Genomic DNA, 22,015 nt, shown 5'->3' with positions numbered 1-22,015 from the left:
GGGCGAGAAACTACGCCCACCTCCGCACTCCGCGTAGCCCCACTCCGCAAACACCACTGGCCGCCAGACCCGCCACCCGCCTCCCTCCCGCCCTCCCTAAATACTTTCAAATAAAGGAATCAAATAATTTAAAAAGCACTTACCTTGCCGCCGCTGCCCGCCGCGTCCCCGGGGCTCGCTATCTTCCGTCTTCTTTACTAATGCGCATGCGCGGGCGGCCGCGCATGCGCATTTTCTCGTGAAAATGCGCATGCGCGGCCGCCCGCGCATGCGCATTAGTAAAGAAGACGGAAGACGGAAGATAGCGAGCCCCGGGGACGCGGCGGGCAGCGGCGGGCAAGGTAAGTGCTTTTTAAATTATTTGATTCCTTTATTTGAAAGTATTTAGGGAGGGCGGGAGGGAGGCGGGTGGCGGCCAGCTACGCTCCGTCTGCGGAGCGTGCGTAGTGCCGCCTGGCTATGCCAGCTCCGCAAAATGCGGAGTAGGCGGCACTACGCACACTCCGTGCACGGAGCGTAGCTGGCCGCCCACCGTTAGTTTTAATGCCACAGGGTAAAGTTAATACTGGATCACTTGTACCACCTGATTTTACCATTGCTTGCCAGTATTTCAAACTCATAGAACTCCACAGGTCTGTAAATATATTTCTATCCCATACTTACAGGTAGAAATGTATGCATTGACATGTAAACCTTCCTAAAATACCCCTAGAAAAGGTTATAGCGTGACATGTATGAAGAAGTGCGAAAACGCTGATATCCACAAGCTATGTCCCTGCACCCAGGTATGATTATGGAAGCAAATTCATTGGGGTATATCAGCTGCTCTAATGCGCATGGAGGGCCATAGTGGTTCTATGACAGCCGCACTACTAGCATGCTGGGTTGGTGGTTACTCCTGAGATCTATGTATCTTCTCATGGTGACAGGTTAAAATCTGGGTGGGTCCTCTAAGCCTTTCATCCTTCCGAGGTCAATAAAAATAGCACCATTGAGTTGGGTATCAATAAACATCCGTTATTTCAGGGCCAAGAAACCTAAGACTTGGGTGACAATACCCTTTACAAATGCACCTTATGTTATAAAGTATAGGAGTGAGCCTAAATTGCTTTTTGTGTAATTATGCTACATTTCTGAAAAAACAAGCATAAATTAGCGAAATGCAAAACCAGCGTTTGGTGCTATATTTTAAAGTAAAATACATTTTTGCATCCTTTTTTCTTGACATGAGGATGCATTTTGCACTAAAAAAGCAACAAGAAAAAAAATGCCACAAAAGCAACAGCCTCACATGTTCTGGTCGTTCAAATGTCTGCATGCTAATTTTTTGCAGTGAAAGGTGCATAATGACACAACTGCCATAATAGTGTTATATTGGGAATGTCACAGTAGCAGAAAGCATTTATGAAATTTACTGAAATTATGCATGCTGTAAGGAGCGGTCATAGCAGTGGTGTGCCAATGAGTTTTGAGGGTGAACTACTATTATACAGGTCTTCTTATCAATTTGCACCACTGCTGTCATACTGCAAAGAATCATTCATGCCCCAGCCCACCAAGATCCTCCCTGAACTCTTCTTGTGAGGCATATCTTTCTTGAATTCACCCTGCCATCCCACCAATTACCATCTCGTGCCTCGTGATATATCAGCCCTGATGATGACCCTCCAATCTCTCGCCGATTCGGTAGAAACGTTACTGACTAGGCCCAGTGGTGTAACAAAAGTCCCCGCAGGCCCTGCGCTGCAGGGGGCCCGAGCACCAGCACAGGTCCCATCCAGCACGTTGCACGGGCGGAAGCTAAGAGCTCCTGACTGGGCCCAAAGGGTGGGGGGGGCCCTACAACTACTTTGCAAGGGGGCCCCCTCAAGTTTCATTACACCACTGACTACACCCATGTGAACCTTTCTTTTTTAGTTGATGTCTTTGCTGACATTGCTTAATTTTCGTCAGTGTAACCCAAGATCACTGAATTTGGCAATATATTACATGTATTTACACTTGTTATCTTTGCAACTTGTAGTGTCAATCTCGTGAGAAACTAGGGCAAACTTCCACTCGTATTCTTCGCCTCCACACAATTTTCCTCTGCAATGTAACTTCATATAAATAAATATGCTTATGTTTTGCCTCATAATATCCTGGTATATAATAAGCTCTTTTGAGTTATCACAACACTCACTGTTTGTATGATAACCTCTTTTGCCTTGTGTGCTTACCCAAGGTTCCTGGTTTTGAATAAGGTAACCCCTTGTATTATCATACCTAGGTTTTGCTTGTCTGCATGCTCAGTATCATGCTCTGCCTGCTCTTTAGAATGCAGTTGTACACTCACCAGGTGGTCTCTCAGAATGTACCTGGCTGTTCAAACCTTTGAGGTCCCTTGAGGTTTTCTAAATTTCTTGATAGATTGAAATTATATCTTGGGGTCTCAGTGCATTCAATTGAAAACTTGGTATGGAGCAGTAAAATCACAGAAAACTAGAAAAACGATCTGCTTTTACACCTAATAAGCCTGGTTGTTGCCTTTGAGAAGGGATATTGAGTGCCTAGTATGTATTTGATAGTATTAGTCCCTCATACACATGAGCAATGACTAGTAGGAACTCCACAATTTGAATTCCTTGAAGAGGATTTCCACATGTGAGATTAGCTTCATAGCTGCATTATCAACCTGGGTTTATGGCAGAAATGTGGCATCAATCAGGTAATTTGCTTTATTGGCTCCACTGTAACCAGAAATATAGGATATACAATTCTGTCTCAAGACTTTAGTTTGTTTTATATAACACGTAGTGGCACTTGAGCTTCTTAACTATTTTGGTTGTGAACTACAATGCAGCCGTTTCTCAAGAAACGATTTTTGTAACCATATTCAGCATTCTTTGCATTTTAATATTAACATGTGTGCCTTTTTTACGTTAGAAGGGATCCTTTGCCAGGGGCAAGGTTTATTTTTCTGTTGAATCAATTATTTTCACGTTATTTTCATGAACTTTGAATGTTTTTCCTCATATTTCGGAAGCCAGGCAGCATAATGATGAGACACTCTCCATTTCATGTTTGTGGTTTTTCATTAATCACCTAGCACAAACAACACTATAGAACTTAAGAATATATTTTTGACTCCATACTGTTAATCAAAATGCTATGTTTGCACTGCGCTTTTGAACAAGAGGTATCTTGCTATTTGCCTACATATCCAAACATTTTTTTACATACACACTTCACTAAGGGTTAATTTGTTCTTATTGTTATGTCCTGCTAGACAGCTTTAACAGCCACCTGAGCTCATATCACTACCACAATAACATGACACAAAAAGAGCTTTACGCCAGACTTTGGCTCAACCTTATTCAGCCACTGCTGTTTGAAGTCTTCTTCTATTTTTGGGGTCAACCACAGGCAGTTTATGGATGACTACTTTTTTACATTGACATTTTGGCTTGGTGAATATTTGAGAAAGAATTCACAGACTGCTCCCATTAGGGTCAGTGTCAAATCATTAGTCGTCTCGAAAATTTTCTATCTGGATCTCCCAAAGTACACCTTGCCCCCATCAAATCTGTTCTCAACCTAGCGGCCAGGCTTACAACTGACTGCAAGCGCTCTGACCACATCTCGCCTGCGCTTAAGACCCTTAAATGGCTCCCTATCGAAGGCATATCCTCCTATAAAATAGCCTGCATTACGTACAATGCCCTTCATTCAAAGACCCCGCTTTACCTCTCAAACAAACTCAATAAAGCGGGCAGTACCTGACTGATGAGAAGTACCAACTCTCTCCTCCTCGTCCCCCCTCTGTTAAAAAAGAAAGCCGCACATTTCCGCTCCTTCTCTGGTAAGACTCCCAGTATCTGGAATGTCCTCCCTAAAAATCTACGGCTCAACCCTTAATACACCAGTTTAAAAAAGACCTTAAATTACACTTACTCAACAAATACTGAAGTCCTTAATCCTTTTATTACCATACTTGCTACACTCTCCCTTCCTTTTGAAACCCTTGCCTTCCCGCTTCTCTTCACCCGGCTTGTGTCGACCTGACCGATTCACTCCCTTCCCTACCCTTCTGCACATTTTTCTTCCCCCTTCCACTCCTTTTCGAACACTTCCCCAACCCTTACTTCTTCACAAAATAATGAGTCTACCTCCTTTATACAGTCTAATAATTCGTAATTACTCTATTCATGTGTTGTTTCGAAAATAGCCACTTCTTTGCACTTTTTATTGATTCAAGCTATATTACTCAATGTGTTCTCTTAGTCGACCATGTTCTGAATGCTTCATTTGGATAACACTGTTTTGTATTCCAAGTACTTATGTCATTCCAATGTAAAGTGCTCTGATACCCCCAGGTGGAGCCAGTGCTATATAAAACCTTTTAAATAAATGAATAACATAAATAAATAAATAAATAAATAAATAAATAAATAAATAAATAAATAAAGCCCCCCAGGGTGTCCAATGTGCATGTGTGTCTCCTTGCTACGGCATGAGGCACGTTAGTATAACAGAAGGGACTGTAGATGCTTGTGTGGTCCCCTCTGTTATAAAGATAGCACAAGGGCACATATAACCATGGCACTACCCTTAAGTTAAGGGGCATTCCTTCATTTGCATGGAGCATGGCCCGTGAAAATGAGGTGACACTTTACTGCTGTGGGCATGCTGTATTATGGATATAGGAGCAGAGGCAAAGAGACCATCAGGATATGCCCTGAATGTGAGCAAAAAAGAGGTAGTGAACAATCCTTGTGCCCCACTAGGGTAATCTCTGCATGGAGGGAAACATTGCCTAGAAACCCCCTGCAAGTGGGTGTAATCATTCAATGCAATCACCTGCAAGGGAAACCCTGTTCCCATTTATAGTGCAGACCGGGTGTCACCTGCACTGTGAAAGATTAAGCTGCTGCTTTAAACAGCCACTATGCCTTTAACTAATTTGCTGCACCCAGGGCAGTCACAGGATTGTGACTGCCCTGGATATTATCTGTAATATGATGCACTGTCCCTGTCTAAACCTGAAGCACCCTGTTAATCCTATATATAATGCTGCATTGGGTGTTCAGATGAAACTCTGAGCATCCAGAGCCTCCCTTGCTGCTCTCCTTGTCACTTCCATTGCTGCTTCTGCTGGGTCTCCAGAAAAAGAATACCCACATAGAGAAATGGGAGGATGTGACATGCATTCAGCATGGCACCATGGGCCTTCTGTTTACTGTGGATAACAGTGTGATAAGTAAGAATGGTAGCAGAGTGTGCTCTGCCCACTGTTTTGTTGGCTAGTGTCACTAGATATGACATCTAACTCAAGAAGGTATGAGGAAAGTGAGGTTAAACCCAGGTACTTTGAAGCAGTGGAAGAGGGGCAAAGGTGCCTGGCAGAGGTAGCTGCCAGATCCTTGTAATATTTGCAGTCTTTGCCCAATACTCATAAACCATGATCCTGTACTCCACTCACAGACCCATTTTTTAACGGTGGGACAACGGTGTCCCAAATGTGAAATCATTGATCAATGTGTGCAGGAGTAAAATGAGTAGGATGCTATTTTGTTCGAGTGCAAATCAGAATAAACGTTTTGATCCATTGGACTACTTCCTTGCTGAATGTTTGACCCTATTTCTTTGCTTCCTAATTGCATCTGTTGGTCCTGGCTACTTAGTACTGTTCAAATTGTGAACATTTGACATTTGTGTCAAAGTCATAATGCAAATTGTAGTGGGACAAAGTGGATCCCTCAAGGGTCTGCTATTTGGTGGTTGCTCAAGCAAAATATAAGACACTAAACTCTCTTTGCACATACCTGCACCCCCAAATCACCAACTATAACTATATTGTATGAATAATCCACCCGGTTGATTACCTGGTTGTTTTTCCTTTTTACTTGACTTTTACCATTAAAAGTTGTACCTATTTGAAATGGTGTATTTAGAGCACAACCTGCTAATGCCCATTAGTGCTGAAAGCAGCAAACAATGAAGAAAATGGCAGTAAAAAACATGGCAGTGGTTCAAGCACCTGCATAGATCATTCCCCCACATCATCCTTCAAAACTTCTGACCATCGACAATGGGACCCAAAAGTCAGGTATAAAGGAGAATCAGTGCTTATTTTGTAAAAGAATAAGTTTCAGTGCCCTCGTCCGGAGATCACTGTTGCTTGCACCATTCATTGCTCCTACCAGCGCTGCTAATACTAGTATCAACACAACTACCACACACATAGCGGTGTGACAATTCAGACTATTCTTGGCCCGATAGCTATAAGAATGGCTTGCACCACAGGTTTTAGACATTTTTGATGTATATTGAATTAATCAACAAATGTTGTTGTGCTGATCTCTAAACTAGGTCAGTTGCCACATGGTGGGGCTGTTTGTCTAAGTGCCAGTGTTGACAATTAAGTGCTGGTGCTGGTGCTGAGCACCGGAACCACTGGTTCAAATTAAGCGCTAAAATAGATATGATACTAATTAGCAATACAGGCCAGCAGATACCAACTGAGTCAAAGTGGTTATTTGAAGTAAATGGGAAGCAGTCAAAACAGTACACACATCCTCTATGAGAAAAATGAAGGCAAAAACTAGGCTCTTGGCTAGAATATGATAAAATCTAGAGGAATTGATAGTGGTTGGAAATGAGGATATGAAAGATTTACAAGTGACTTATAAGTGGAGAGTAGATGAGGGGGTAAAACTTTGAAAGTTATAACGAAAACAAAATTTCCATGGAAATATTCTTTTTTCATCCATTTACATCTGGAGAGCAGAAGAGATGCCATCAGATGGATACAAGCATGAGCCACAGTGAGAGTAACGAATTGTCTTAAGATTCAAATGTTCTGGTCCACTAGAGTGTTTCTAAGACTGGTTTTGATTAGGCCTAACTTATTGAGAGTATATTCCATAAGAATTGCACATCAATTTCAACTGGTGGGTAGTGAAGTATTCCACAAAATTGCAGCACAATGGATTAATCTATGGAGTTGCACCATGGGCATGACCTTGAACCCTCATAATCCCTAATGCCAGAGAAATTAAGATTAGCGCCCCGAATTACTCTCTCCACTATGGCCTAGTCAGATTTTATAACATTATTGAAGGGCTAAGAATAGGGATTAAGGTACTCAAAACGGAAGTGGGAAGATAGTGCAGCACTAGAACTATATTTTTAAGTAAACCAACATTTGAAATGATGATACACTATATTGACCTATTTGGTACTGCAAAAGAAAGGAAACCAATTCGATGGTAATTGAAAATGCTAATTGAAAATGCCAAATTAATATTGTATAGGGTGGTTGTGTGAATTGTTATAGTGATGTTAGGCAAAACAGAGAAACCTCACCATTAATGAAGGAGGGTAAAACCCACAAAGCCCTTTGTCTTTTTTGCCTTCATCCGGTTGTCCTCTTTGAAGACCATGGGATGTTGGCTAAATGGAATTAGCTTCTCATTCTCAATTATACTATTCAAGGCTACCCTAAGGGGTAGAGAGAACATTCTCAAACACTATAGTTTCCCTTCGTATCACAGGTCATACCCTTTATGAGTGGGTCCTCTGGTGGGCACAGTACACTGCTGACCAGTCATGCATCAATTGAAGAAAAGGTGAATAGTGTCAGGGCTGAGGCAGTTACGTTTGTGGGTGAGCAGCAGTGGAAACATGCTACTGCTGTTGCACAGTACTGTTGCAGAGTACTCCTTATCACTCCGCCTGCGAAAAAATAATAATAACTATGTCAGCTTTGCACTTTGTAAAGCTGATAAATTTAGGAAAAATGTACTGGAGGTTGCTAAGAATTGAGATTTGCAACTTCACTCACCTTATTAAATCCAGCAGAAAGCTCTGAATGCAACTTAATATTTCGGACATAAAGCCAATTATATCACCAAAACGTATTTAATGGTCATTTTCACAGAGCATAATACCCGACTACAGGGAAGCAGCTTCATATAGTAAACAAATGAATGGCACTGCCGTTTCCTTTCATCCAAATCCAATCTAGCACTGCAGGCATGATCAGGATACCCATGGTTGAGATGCCTCCAGACATCAGAAACACAGGTAAAGCATTATCATTTTTAACGTACCCAAAGTGAGAAGGGATGAACGGTGGGTAACAGTGGTGGTCCATGTAGATAAGCTTGGTGAGTCGGGAGTAAGTGACAAAATACGGAATAGAGCAAATAAAATAAATAAATAAATAAAACCACTTATTTATTTTTTTATTTATAAAGTTTTATATAGCGCAAACTTGATCTTGCGCAAACCGCATAGCAGACTCGGCGATACGCCAAGCGCATGGTAAGTGGTTTTATTTATTTATTCTATTTTCCCTATTCCGTTCTTTGTCACTCCCCGAAGTCTCAGACCAAACCCGCCCGCCCCACCACGCTTACCTGCATGGCCCGTGACTGGTGAGTAACCAGGTGTAATATAATACTGACCCAACTGAAAGAAAAGTTCTGAAAGAAATGTTTGAGGCTGATATACATCCCTTAATGAGACAGGCTTGTCAGCCGTGAGAAGAGTATTCTGCTGCAGGGAAGAAAACAGCTGACGGTAACAATCATTCCCAGTCCTTCTATCCTGATTCTTTTAGAGCAGAAATACCGAGAAGAAACATGAGAACATAGGGGCATATTATCAAGGGGGTTTATCTCCGCTTTTTTGGCTTTAAAAGCCATGAAAGCGGAGATAAAATTATCTCCCTATTACCTAGCTGTCGCTAACACCAGTTAGCGACAGCTAGTAGGAGATAGCGACCATCTTAGGCCCCACTTTGCATGTCAGTGATATTTATCACTAATGACATGCAAAGTGGGCGTGCCAAGATGTTAGCGACTGGAAACAGTCGCTAACATCGCTATCTCCTATTACCAACTATTGGAGATATTCACGCTAAGCGCGAATATCTCCAAAGGCTAACACCTGCCCTGAGCAGTTCTTAGGCATGTTATCCAATGGGTGGTGGATAACATGGCTAAGAGCATTAGCTCGGTAATGCCTGAATATTGCTGACTTTTCAACGATATTCATGCATTGCGGCCGATTTTTCTCGCATTTGCGATAAACCTTGGTAATGCCAAGGTTTATTTGCGATAAAAATCGCCGCAGCTCAGCGTTAAATTTTTATCTCTAACCAAGCAATAGCGATAATTATCGCTATTGCTTGGTAATATGCCCCCTAATCCTGACATTCCCACTTTCCTTAACTAAACTTGGCTGCAGTGCTTCTTTTCCTGCTTTCATTATCTCTGGGCCCTCCAGAAAGTTGCCCCTGGGTAAATCCCTAAATGTTATTCTTTCATCTTGCTTTAAAACATTTTTTTATAATAACAGTGTTTTGTTATTTATCTCATTTTGGCTATATTTCGTGTTTTTTTCTGATGCCCCAGAGGCCATGTTGTCGATGGCTGCTTTAGAAAACAGAATTGACTGTAATTTCCCAAGAAGGAAATAAACAATACACCACTGATCAAACGCGGACCTTCCTTACACTGCAAATATTCTTTGCTGGAACAAAAGAATCGTTTCAATCTGATGATCAATGAATTATGTACAACATTACAACAAAATGCAATCTACTTAATTGTTCTAGAAATTGCATTTTTGATTGTGTTGGTTATCAGTTAAATAATTAATTATCCAATGTTTTATTTCCAGCCTTTTATTAACTCCCCGGATTAGCGTCTCTGCTGCCAATCCTTTCCTTTTCCTATTGCTACCAAATAGGGCAAAGGATATATTTGTCCATGCACAGGTCTGCAAATTTCTTAAACTGACAACATTATTGTTTCTAGCACAACGTAGAGCACTTCCACGTTAAACAAAATGTATTCCTCATCACTCTTTTACAGATTACTTTGGAATATTTAGGGGCATATTATCAAGGTGGTTTATCTCCGCTTTTTTGGCTTTAAAAGCCAAGAAAGCGGAAATAAAATTATCTCCCTATTACCTAGCTGTCGCTAACACCAGTTAGCGACAGCTAGTAGGAGATAGCGACCATCTTGGGCCCTACTTTGCATGTCAGAGAAATTTATCACTAATGACATGCAAAGTGGGCGTGCCAAGATGTTAGCGACTGGAAACAGTTGCTAACATCGCTATCTCCTATTACCAACTTTTGGAGATATTTGCGCTAAGCGCGAATATCTCCAAAAGCTAACACCTGCCCTGAGTAGTTCTTAGCCATGTTATCCAATGGGAGGTGGATAACATGGCTAAGAGTATTAGCTCTGTAATGCATGAATATCGCGGATTTTTCAGCGATATTCATGCATTGCGGCCGATTTTTATCGCATTTGCGATAAACCTTGGTAATACCAAGGTTTATCTGCGATAAAAATCGCCGCAGGTCGGCGATAAATTTTTTCTCTAACCAAGCAATAGCGATAATTATCGCTATTGCTTGGTAATATGCCCCTTAGTTTTTACTAAAAAGGATGTTCTCTATAATGACATATTTTGAACTGTAATATGGATTGTACAAGTCTGCAATCCATATAAACTACTGCATTGGATACAATATTTTAGCTGAGATCATTGTGTCAATTGTTGAACTAAAATATATTATGCACTAATTCGAATCTTGGATCTGCAATGTAAACATAACTAAAATAAGGTAGACTCACTGAGGCCAAACACCTAGTAGGCGGTAGACAGAGGCAAGTCTATGAAACATCACAAAAATTATACTGACCAAACTAGGATTGGTCTCATATTATTGGTGGCTAATTCAGTCATCTATGATTAAACTTTAGAATTCAAGTTATGGATTGAGACTTGATTATGCACCACAGTATAACAATACACATGGGTACGGGATCTGGGGTAGTCCTTGCTTTGTCTTTGTGTTTTTGCGAAGATACATTGCTGAGCTCTTATATCCCATGAATTTTCACCTTTTAAGTCATTGTCGGGAAGACTGTGTGACAGAATCATTTTGCCTGAATGTGATTTGCTTGCTTGAAGTATGTCTTTTATATGTGCCATGACAAAAACTAGCATTATGCCATGGTCACTGCAAACTGTTTTTAAGTACCAGTTCAAGTGTCATAAGGGTTATGAGTTGAAATTAAAAAAAATACTAGGATGCCCCAGTTATGGTTCTATAAGCAGTACTCACCCAAGCAGTGGCGGCTCCTCCGCTAAGGTGGAGGAGCGTAGCCCCACAAGCAGGTCCAAAAAGGAAAATTAAAATGATAACTCATTGTTATTATCATTTTGTTTTCCCCTTGCTCAGCTAGGTAGGGGCAGGGCTGCTCTGCTCAGAGAGCAGGACAGGGAGTAGTGGTTTGCCCACTCCAAGTGTGCAGGATACTTTGACCTGCCATTGTGGACTGGTCAAACTATCGTGCACACTTTACATGTTCTCCCTATAGGTTGCATAACAGCCTGCATGAAAAAAATACCCAGTCTCCCGATGTTTGGCTGAGCGCCGATCCACTATGCTCAGATTGCCTATTTGGAGGCTGGGAGCTAGGTTCTTCCTGCTTCCTGCCCTAAAAACAGGCAGAAGAGGACCTAGAGGAGGCGGCGACGATGGCAGGCGGCTGCCACAGACAATCAAGTGTCTATTAAAATGTGTAATTAATTTCCTCCTCCCCCCGTGACCTGCCCCCTACCGCCTTCAAATACCAGCCACCACTGCACCCAAGTACGCTACTTATGACCTAACACAGGATACTAAGAAATGCCATCAGACATGATATATTCAGGAAACTCACTGGGCACATAAAATATAATAGGATCTTGAGACGTCTATGACAGGGTTTGACTTATCATGGGGGAATTTTGGGGATTTGGGATTGTTAAAGTGTTTCTATTATATGGATCAAAAATACCTCATTTAGATGAGGTTTAGTAGGCATGACCAGACCTTAAGCAGCTTGCATTGACATGTATTCATGTTTGCAGAAAGAAATGGACACTTTAATTTTACATAAATAAACGTTTCCAAAATCTGTGAAATGGAAGACTATGCTATGGTCTCTGTAATATTAAATTGTGTGTTCTCACAAGCAATCCATGTTCAGGATGTTCCCGTCTTTGTAACTTTGAAGATTGTTTACTTTAGTTTTTCCTAGGTACCATTGATTAGTTGAACTTTCTATTGTATTTCTGTGTTATAGAAACATCATGTATATTTGGTAATTTATGGTGTGCACCTCATTCATTAACATACAGTAAAGTAGGTGTTTCTCAGATTTATCTTAGTGAATGTATTTTATGTACTAGAATATCCATTGATCTGTGTCTTCAAACATGGCTAGGACACCCCTCTAAAGTCATTACATTACAGGTATCTAAATGTGAGTGGCTTTTCCGTCCAAAATCCTAAAAAAAATGCTGTTTGAGGAGATGTGCCAGATGTGTTTCTGACTTCTAACTGTGCAGACTCTGCAAAGCTCTGTCATTTGATTTATACATGGATGTTTCTGTTCTTGCTTAGAAAACAGACTCTATGTCAGTCCTCTTGCTTAATTATATTTGCTTACTTGCTTTGAACGTAGACCTTATGTGGATACACTCAAAGTATGTTGTTTTCCAATGAGAGATGTGTTGATAATACCCTAACTACTGTTAGCCTTCAATAATAATCTTAATTTGGAATGAAACTCAGTTTTTGACTGTAAATATTGTCTTGCGATGGGCTCCTTGATTTGCCTGGTCTTATAGAGACCAGATAGTCCTGATCCTACATTTAGAGCATCAACATGTGTATACCTTTTAGGGATATAATAGAGTTTCTTGGGCACGATTGAAGCAATTCTTGGGCTGATGCTGCTGCTTTTGGGGATAGTGCTTTGGAGCATGTGATGCCATGGGTGAGGTATTTGAAGATTTGTATTTCAATGTAACAATTGTGATGTCTTCTCATGAAGTGCAGGATTTTGTTGCTTTGTAGTCTCAGTTTTCAGTCAGTGGAACTGCATTTTTTTCATATCCTTGTGAAGTCAGATATGATGCCACATTAGGGGAGGCACCAATAATGGCACTAGAGATGTCATCTGTGATGTTATGTTTGAAAGGGTATAGCAATGTGGCTTAACCTAATGTATTACTATCAGTGTTTTTAGGTTTTGAATCGAAATCATTTCATTCTTCCAAATGAGGTTTTCATTGCTGACATATTTTCTATGAAGATGACTTGATTATATAATAAATATATGTATTATGCCTCTACATACGAGGTGTAGTCTTCTGCAGCAGAGGTAGTCCTTATTGTCATTAAAAGATTTTTATAAATACTAATATTCACTGTAAAAATGTCAATGGGAAATTATGAAATGTATTAAAATGGGAAGCCCATTGTCACCAGAGCCTAGAGGGCATGGCCTTTGTCCACCAGACTCTGTACCATTGGCCACACCCTGTGCCCTGTGAAGTTGTGTTGCCTTTGTGCCTTTGGCCACACCCTGTGCCCAGTGCAGGTGTGTCCATTACCTGACTCCAATACAATAGCAACCATTATCTACTACGAATGGCCTATGGCCAAACCTACCAAGTAAAAGGCACAGGACGTTACCTTTCACAAAGCCTATTACATAGTCCCTTTCACCAGTTATTATTAAGCATGAGTGGTAGATGTGCCCAGCATGGGCAATTGTATTCTGTATAGAATTTACACATTGTATATACCTCAGGCACGTCTTTCTCTCAATACACATGAAGTAAGTATGTGCTTAACGCACAATGCTGCTGTTATCACTGATCATTGAGCACACTTTGTCACTTTTGGGAACACTATTACGCAGAAACCACTCCCCAGTGCTTGCTGGTAGTAGGATTTGGTCATGGGCCATTCCCTGTGACCCAACAATCTAATTCCGCTGAACATGTTGTGCAGGCAGATTTTTTGTATTCTCAATATTCAAGAATTCTATATGGAAATTGCAATTGGAAATTCAATAATTGATCCCTTCCTCGCAACTTTCCAGAGCCATTTTAAGGTGGGCATGTTGTGTTCGTTCAGGTTTTTGTGTAGAGAAGGGTTTTGTTTTTGTTACACTTGCATAATCTCATGCAATTACAGGGAAACATGCATTTTGTGTGTAATTTTTGTTTTTCACCCACTGAAACTTTACAAATAATATTTGCTCACAAGACAGTCCATTGATCAGAAGATATTTCAGTGGCACGTGTGAATCCGGATGTGCGTCATGGCTGTATGCACAGATAATGGAAAGGGGCGACCAATCGGTCCCCCCGAACGTATGGTCGAGTACCACGATCCCCCCGGGAAGCCATCTTGGGCGGGAGGCGAGTCTCGGCTGGTATGCCCGAAGCGGCGTAGCCGGGGCGCGCCTTTTTCCCGCCCTAGAGTGGGCTGGCCTAGACACCAACGCGGCCGGCCACGCCCTCGGAGGCAGGCGGGGGCGGGTTCACGCCCACCCTGAAGACGGATAAAAGGAGCGGAAGCCAAGAAAGCATCCTCTTGTTCCTGTGCTCTGAAGCTGCACCTCCCCGCTGCACGTGAGCTCGAGACGGAACAAAGAGCAATTTTGAGCGTTGTAATCCCTCTTTTTGTCTTACAGATATCCCGTCTAAGAATGCCCAAGAAGGTCGGAAAGCGGGTCGGTACCGATGAGATGCTCCGTATGCTCATGAAGGAGATAACCGATCTGAAGAGAAAGGTTGAGGCCAAGGACGGGGAGGGAGGACCGAAACGGCCTTTACCGGGAACAATCCCCGGTGGAAAGAGCAAGAGGCCTAGAAGGGGAGCACTTGGGGGGGAGACCCCGGTTCCCGAAGCGCCACGAGAAGAGCCAACCCCGGCGCCAAAGGAGGGGAACCCAATCCCTGTAGTGGTCACCCCTGCGAACAGGGAGGATATGCCCCCCGAGTTAGCGGCGCAATTGGCAGCGTGGTTGGGAAACGATAGCGAGGGCGCCACGGCTGACGACGCCCGGGCAGTGATGCGACAACTGCGGGAATCGAGGGAGGCTGCGAAAGCTCCATCTCCTGTTCCCCCGCAGGTCCCAGCGGTTGGAAGTACAGCAGGCCCGAGTTCGGCGACAAGCGTGGGGTCTACTTCAGGTAAGCGGCCATTGCCGATTGCGGGGGGGGACTCTGCACCTTCTCGAAAGGAGAAGATTGCCCAGCACGTCCCACTAGAAATCAAGGAGTTGATTTGGGCGGACAAATATGTAAACATGTTTTCATTGCTTACCGACCATTACGAGATCGAGCATGTAAAGAGTCAAAAGGAGCTCATGCATCCGAGTGTTTGGCGCGCTAAAATGGCCGCCTTTAAGGTGGATGAGACCATTGGTACTTGGGGCAGAGCGTGGGGGATTTTTACTTCCATCATGGGGGAACGCAGACCTGAGTTGTTGACCGAGTTACCCATCTATCAGTCACGTATTATGGAGTATTCTGTGGCATATGGGGGCAATCAGTGGTTCTGCTATGATAATCTGTTTAGAAAAGCTAAGGAACACAACCCGTTGTTGTCCTGGGACTGTTACGACTCTGTGTCTTGGCAAAAAATGGAGAGTACAGGGATGTTAAAGGTACCATTAGTAGGGAGTAACGGGGGGGAATCTTCCCGCCAAAACTCTGGGACGCCCTTTCGGACAGGTTCAGGTAGCGAGTCCCACACGAAGCCGAGTGGCAACACAGGTAAAAGGGGGATATGTTGGAATTTTAACAGGGGCAAATGTACCAGGCCCCAGGGGTCATGCAAATTCAGACATGAGTGTGGGGGTTGCGGGCAGCCATCCCATCCTGAGTCCATGTGCAGAGCCAAAACGGGTGATAACGGTGGTAAGGGAGGCACCAAACAGGTCTAATATAGTCCGAGGGGCGCCTTTACCGACCCCGATTGATACCATGGCAATGATTCCTTGGCTCAGCGAATACCCAGATTATGCTTCCGCTGGGGTGTTGCGGAACGGGTTTTCATATGGTTTCCGCATCCCAGTGGGGGATTTTCAGGGGGTACCGGACTGTAAGAATCAAATGTCGGTCTTACAGCACACGGCGGTGGTTCAGGTAAAGATTAAGAAAGAGGTGACTCGAGGTCGTGTCGCCGGTCCATTCGATGTTCCGCCAGTTGCAAATTTTGTGTGTTCTCCTCTAGGGGTGGTTCCCAAGAAGGACCCGGGGGAGTTTCGGCTGATACACAATTTGTCAGCCCCACATGGTCTTTCCGTAAATGATGCGATAGATCCGGAAGTATGTTCGGTGCGGTACGCATCTTTCGATGAGGCCGTCGCCATGTTGAATCGCCTGGGGCCCGGGACGCTGATGGCCAAATCGGACATCGAGTCAGCGTTCCGGTTGCTCCCGGTACACCCAGACGATCAGCGTCTCCTTGGTTTCCAGTTTCAGGGTCGCTATTACATGGATAAATGTATGCCAATGGGTTGCTCGATTTCATGTGCCTATTTCGAGAAATTCCGTTGTTTTCTGCAGTGGGTATTCACGAGGAAAACAGGTTTTCAACATGTTATGCACTATCTCAATGACTTTCTGTTTCTGGGAGCAGCCGGGGATTCTGAGTGTGGACAGGCCTTACATGAATTTTGTGTCCTAATGAATCAATTTGGTGTGCCATTAGCGCCAGGTAAGACTGTCGGTCCGTCGACCTTGATCGAGTTTCTGGGGATCGAGCTCGACTCAGTGGAAGGTTGTTTTCGTTTACCTAAGGAAAAGGTGTTAAAATTCAGGTTATCCCTTGAGACATGTATTCGTGCAACGAAAGTGAACTTGCATCAATTACAACGGGTGGTGGGTCAGTTGAATTTTGCCCTAAGAGTAATGCCGATGGCGCGCCCCTTTTCCCGCTCGATTGCACAGTCCATGGTCGGCTTGAAGGAAGGACATCATCGTACGAGACTCTCGGCAGAGGTTCGCCAGGACATGCGCTTTTGGATAGCATTCCTGGCGGATTTCAATGGTCGAATTGTCTGGAATAAACCAGCAGTGTCTTCCGAGGAGTTGGGACTATGGACAGACTCGGCGGGGAGTGTGGGTTTTGGCGCCATATTGGGTACACAATGGTCGGCTCAAAAATGGCCGTCATGGTGGCATGAGTGTGGGTTGACGAGCAACATTGCTTTTCTCGAACTGTTCCCTATTCTGGTGGCCTTGAAAACATGGCCAGAGGGGTTTAAGGGTCACTCCGTGGTTTTCTGGTCTGATAACATGACCGTGGTTGAGTGTATCAATAGTCAGGCAGCACGTTGCAAATTGATTCTGAGACTGCTCAAGGAAATTGTGTTGTTGTGCATGCAACTAAATGTACTGTTTAGGGCGCGGCACGTGCCGGGGGTGATGAACCAAGCGGCTGATGCGCTCTCTCGTTTCCGTATGCAGGCCTTCTGGGGTTTTCTGCCCACAGCGGACCCGGTGGCGGCACCCTTTCCCGAAGCTCTCTGGTCTCTCGGTGCCCCGAACTACAAGACCTCGTGGGAGAGAGTTTAGCACCCAGGACGAGGAAGGCATATGAAGGGGCGTTCCGTTCCTATTGGGCCTTTTTGGGTACTGCCGGGAGGGGGCTTTGGGGGCTGGAAGAGTCTGTAGTAGGATTCCTGCTCTCTTTACGTCACGCAGGCAAGTCAGTAGCTACGGCCCAGAGGCATCGGGCCGCCATTTCCTTCATGGCAAGGGCTCATGGGATCCAGGACCCGACAGCGTCTTTCGTTGTGCAGAAAGCGCTACGTGGGTGGCAACGCCTTGAGGGTCGCAGAGTAGACGATAGGCACCCGATAGGTTTGGATAGGTTGGCCCTGTTATTATCCGTGCTACCGGTAACATGTTCATCCCAGTACGAAGCAGTGTTGTTCCGAGTCGCATTTGCATTAGCATTCCATGGGGCTATGCGGGTAAGCGAATTAGTGGCAAAGAACAAGCAGGATACGATGGGGGGACTGTGCCGGGAACACATTCAGGTCAGAGAGGAGACAATGACGGTCTCGTTTGTAAAGTCCAAATCCGACCAGGATGCAATCGGGGACTGTGTAATCATCCAGAGGATCCCCGGGTCTGCCATGTGCCCTGTGGGGTGCGTAGAAGCATATTTAGCGCAGAGGGTGGCAGCATGGGGGGGGACCTTGTTAAGACACGCTGACGCCACCCCACTGACGAGGTTTCAGTTTCAGCGGGTGCTTGCGATGTCGATTTCTGCCGCGGGCTTGAACCCCGGTGATTTTGGGACTCATTCCTTTCGGATAGGGGCTGCTACGGAAGCTACAGCCAGGGGTATGAATGTTGATCAAATAAAACGTGTGGGGCGTTGGTCCTCGAACTGTTATAAGAGGTATGTACGGTTGCACATGTTGTGAAGCTGTAACGATGTACTCACGCTTCTTGTTTCTGTTTGGTTTTCAGTTGCGCAAGCCTACGAGGCGGGGCGGACTGTCCAGTCGACCCGACACCGGGGGGCCAGCGGTCAGACATTGCCGGCTGTGAAAAAGGAGGTGTGGGTCGTGGGCCACTCATACGTGAGGCGTGCCGCGGACGTATTCAAAGCAGGTGACATGATTCACGTGGCTGGGGAATACGGGTACAGTGTGTCCTTCTACGGAAAGGGCGGGCTCTGTATTGACCAGTTTCGATCATTTTTCGAGGGTTTGTTAGGGCGGACAAGGTCACCGCCGTCTGTAGTCATAGTACATCTTGGGGGCAATGATTTGGTGACCACTGGTAGACGACTTCTTCTTGAGGCGATGCTTTCCACGGTAAGTTGGTTGGCGAGAAGAGTTCCAGGGTGCACAATTGCATGGTCCCATATGATCCCACGGAAAGTGTGGCGGGGGGCTATTTCTGTTTCTGCGCTGAATCATTCAGTAAGGAAAATTAATAATAAAATGAGTAGATTGTTTCGTTCGAGTACACTGCATTCTGTTTCGCATGGTTGTATTAAAGGGGACAGTATGTATTTGGGAGACGGTGTTCATTTGTCCCGGGTGGGGAACGAATTACTCATAGGAGACTTCATAGCATGGTTAAGGAGATTACAGCATGACCTTTAGGTAGGAGTGTTTTGTGGGGGGTCCGGATAGCCGGTCAACTATCCGGCCTGTGGCGGTAAGGTCATGATCGGTGAGCAGTAATTGGAAGATCCCTATGAGGGGGCGTCACCCATTACGGATGGGAGCGCGCGGGGGAGGTGGCCAATTGGCCCCTCAACGGGGAGGCGGTCCTGTCTAAGGAGAGGCCGCCGGAAGGAAAGGAAAGGTGGTCAAGGCCCCTTCCTGGATAGGAGGGGCTACGGCCCCTCCTGGGGAATTTCCCGGGGCCAGGACATCTGCGACGGCAGATGGGTAAGTTGTGTGGGGTGCGGGAGGGGGTTTACGCTACCTTTTAGACACCTCACACGAGTCCTCGAACGACCGTTAAATGGCGTCGAGTTTATTTGGGCCCCCGTCAAGTACAAAGGGAAATTGGTAAATGCACTTGAGGTACGCCTCTGTGCGGTCGCTCCTCTCACAAGTGAGGGGGGTATTTCTGGTTTAGGGATCTGACACCGGTTACGACCTTGCCGTTGGCCCTTAACGTTAGGATGTACAATTTCAAGTCAAATGTTTTGTAGGATGTTAGTTCGGCTAGGAGAACCTTTGTATTAGAGATCTGTTAAGGTTAGCCAACATCGTAATGTGGAAATGAAATTGTACATTATATGAAACTGTTATTTTACTGTTTTCTTTTGTTTCATATTTTAATAAATACGGCCGGGAAGGGTGACTCCCTTCCCGCCTTCCAAAAGTTCAAGAACTGTTTCCGGTTTCCCAATTCTTGGGGATTGTGTTGAGAGGGGGTGGCGGGTATCTCGGCCATATGGAAAGGGGCGACCAATCGGTCCCCCCGAACGTATGGTCGAGTACCACGATCCCCCCGGGAAGCCATCTTGGGCGGGAGGCGAGTCTCGGCTGGTATGCCCGAAGCGGCGTAGCCGGGGCGCGCCTTTTTCCCGTCCTAGAGTGGGCTGGCCTAGACACCAACGCGGCCGGCCACGCCCTCGGAGGCAGGCGGGGGCGGGTTCACGCCCACCCTGAAGACGGATAAAAGGAGCGGAAGCCAAGAAAGCATCCTCTTGTTCCTGTGCTCTGAAGCTGCACCTCCCCGCTGCACGTGAGCTCGAGACAGAACGAAGAGCAATTTTGACCCACCCACCAGCCCCTGAGGACAGCGATTCGTTGTAAATACAGTTGATATAGTATCTTTGGTTTTCTCTGTTTTCTTACAGGTTGTGATGATTGTCGTGAAAGTTCTTAACGATGCAATAAAGATTGGTTATTTTCAGTATGTTTTGCTAATAAAGTAATTTTGAACAAGGATTGATCAGTATTTACGCTTGATAATAAATGTTGTTTTGCTTTATAGATCTTAGTAACTTAGGTAGAACTGTCGTATTTATTTTGGTCGGGCGGTAAGGTCATGATCGGTGAGCAGTAATTGGAAGATCCCTATGAGGGGGCGTCACCCATTACGGATGGGAGCGCGCGGGGGAGGTGGCCAATTGGCCCCTCAACGGGGAGGCGGTCCTGTCTAAGGAGAGGCCGCCGGAAGGAAAGGAAAGGTGGTCAAGGCCCCTTCCTGGATAGGAGGGGCTACGGCCCCTCCTGGGGAATTTCCCGGGGCCAGGACATCTGCGACGGCAGATGGGTAAGTTGTGTGGGGTGCGGGAGGGGGTTTACGCTACCTTTTAGACACCTCACACGAGTCCTCGAACGACCGTTAAATGGCGTCGAGTTTATTTGGGCCCCCGTCAAGTACAAAGGGAAATTGGTAAATGCACTTGAGGTACGCCTCTGTGCGGTCGCTCCTCTCACAAGTGAGGGGGGTATTTCTGGTTTAGGGATCTGACACCGGTTACGACCTTGCCGTTGGCCCTTAACGTTAGGATGTACAATTTCAAGTCAAATGTTTTGTAGGATGTTAGTTCGGCTAGGAGAACCTTTGTATTAGAGATCTGTTAAGGTTAGCCAACATCGTAATGTGGAAATGAAATTGTACATTATATGAAACTGTTATTTTAATGTTTTCTTTTGTTTCATATTTTAATAAATACGGCCGGGAAGGGTGACTCCCTTCCCGCCTTCCAAAAGTTCAAGAACTGTTTCCGGTTTCCCAATTCTTGGGGATTGTGTTGAGAGGGGGTGGCGGGTATCTCGGCCATATTGGCAAGCAAAACTAACATAATTCAATACAACAACATCTATAGTTTGCACGGTAAATATGCAATTTCGCCTTGTCTGGTTATGTTTACTTATATCACAATGGAACAGAGTTATAAATTAGCCAATACATACTGTAACTCTAGCTACAAACAGTACTAGCAGATAGCAGTATTAACTGGGATGGGAGCAGTGAGTGTTTGAGGGCCATAACAGGGATGCAATAAAACCAGCACCAAGGTTAGTATTAAAGTAAGGGTTGTGGATTTCACGAAAGGGAATACAATACTATGTGCAGCACAGAATGTAAAATGCTGCAACCCGAGAACAAGACTCAGAGGAGAACATGTATTTGCATTTTTAGGTGTGACAGGTGGACATCCCCTACAAGCCAAATGTTTGGAGCATACCCAGTCATCGCTCCATGCAATTTGCTTGCTCTTAGCACAGTTTTTGCATGATTTGCACTTCATTTATAATTGTATTACTTCATCATTCAACCTATTTTGTGGTTGTTTGATTGACTTCACAATTATTTGACCTATGTTTTGGCCTGAGATCAAATACAGTGATAAACCTATTTTGGAGTCCTACTAGCTGGTTAAAACTTTAGATGTCTACTAATTCAATTTTTTGGTTATTTAAACTCGGCTGGATTTTCAATCAAATTACAAATAACATACTGTGAATAGTGATCGCAGGTACCAAGACATGTTAAAGTCATTCCATCCAGAGGAATATGGGCTATCATGCTGGACAAATTGTCAGTTGTAAGTTAACATAAACACATATTTTAGAAAGGATAATACCTTCTTGTCTTAATAGAAACACACACATTACAAAAATCAGGAAGAGATTAAAAAGTCTTAGTAGAGGGAGAC

The sequence above is a fragment of the Lissotriton vulgaris genome, chromosome 8 (assembly GCF_964263255.1).
Source record: "Lissotriton vulgaris chromosome 8, aLisVul1.2, whole genome shotgun sequence".
NCBI classification, from domain to species: Eukaryota; Metazoa; Chordata; class Amphibia; order Caudata; family Salamandridae; genus Lissotriton; species Lissotriton vulgaris.
This window is presented reverse-complemented; position numbering follows the sequence as displayed.